Raw genomic sequence first — 702 nt, 5'->3', positions numbered from 1 at the left:
CATTGCACACTTGACCTTGAGTTTCCGAAAGAAAAGGGGACCTGGTGTGTTCCTGAGGGCTTTGACAGGAAGTCGAGGCTGAATATGCTAGGGGTCTTCAAGAGGTCCTCGGCTCCTTGGCTTTCTAGTTTGAGGACAGAGAAAAAAGAGGGATGGTTATCAGTGACAGGATCTGATACTGTTATTTTTTCAACTTCAATAACACTAGGGGTGCCTTTGGGTATACAGTCTTTGGGGGAGGAAAATAATCTTTGAATATTTGATTTGATCTCTGTTTTGACTATACTAACCTCTCCTAGGAATGGCCCAGAGCTATAAGCATGTCCAATGCCCTTCCTTCCTTCTGTGTTTGGAAAAATACAGATGGAAGTGTCTTTTTGAGCTGTCTGGAAAGACCATAAGTGGTTTCAGGATGTTTAGGGAAGATTCGCTGAAGATTGTAGAATATTGGGAGATGAGCCAGAAGCATAACAGGACTCTGGTGTGCGAATTTGCCTGTCAGCTGTTGTGTCCCTTGCATACCTTTTAATCTCTCCTCCATGTTCGCTCATTTAGAGGCTGTGCTTTAGTGAATACTGACTGTGGAAGCCATTCTGTTTTTAAGGACTTTATTCACATGTAAACAAGTTTTGCAGTGAATATATGACTACCAACCCACTGTGTTCTTGTTAGCACTGACATAAACCCTGTAAAATGTAAATT

General features: G+C 42.0%; 1 protein-coding gene across 1 annotated transcript in view; it reads left to right on the top strand.

Moving 5' to 3' along the window:
- LOC103587582 (triple functional domain protein) overlaps nt 1–702 on the top strand; it is a gene marked incomplete at its 3' end in the record, with an annotated part of 141,812 nt that overhangs the window by 121,580 nt on the left and 19,530 nt on the right. The gene's annotated exons all lie outside the window — the stretch shown is intronic.

This window comes from Galeopterus variegatus, unplaced genomic scaffold (genome assembly GCF_000696425.1).
Source record: "Galeopterus variegatus unplaced genomic scaffold, G_variegatus-3.0.2 Scaffold463, whole genome shotgun sequence".
Classification (NCBI taxonomy): domain Eukaryota; kingdom Metazoa; phylum Chordata; class Mammalia; order Dermoptera; family Cynocephalidae; genus Galeopterus; species Galeopterus variegatus.
The sequence above is the reverse complement of the archived record's forward strand: the minus strand, read 5'-3'. Positions and strand labels throughout refer to the sequence as shown.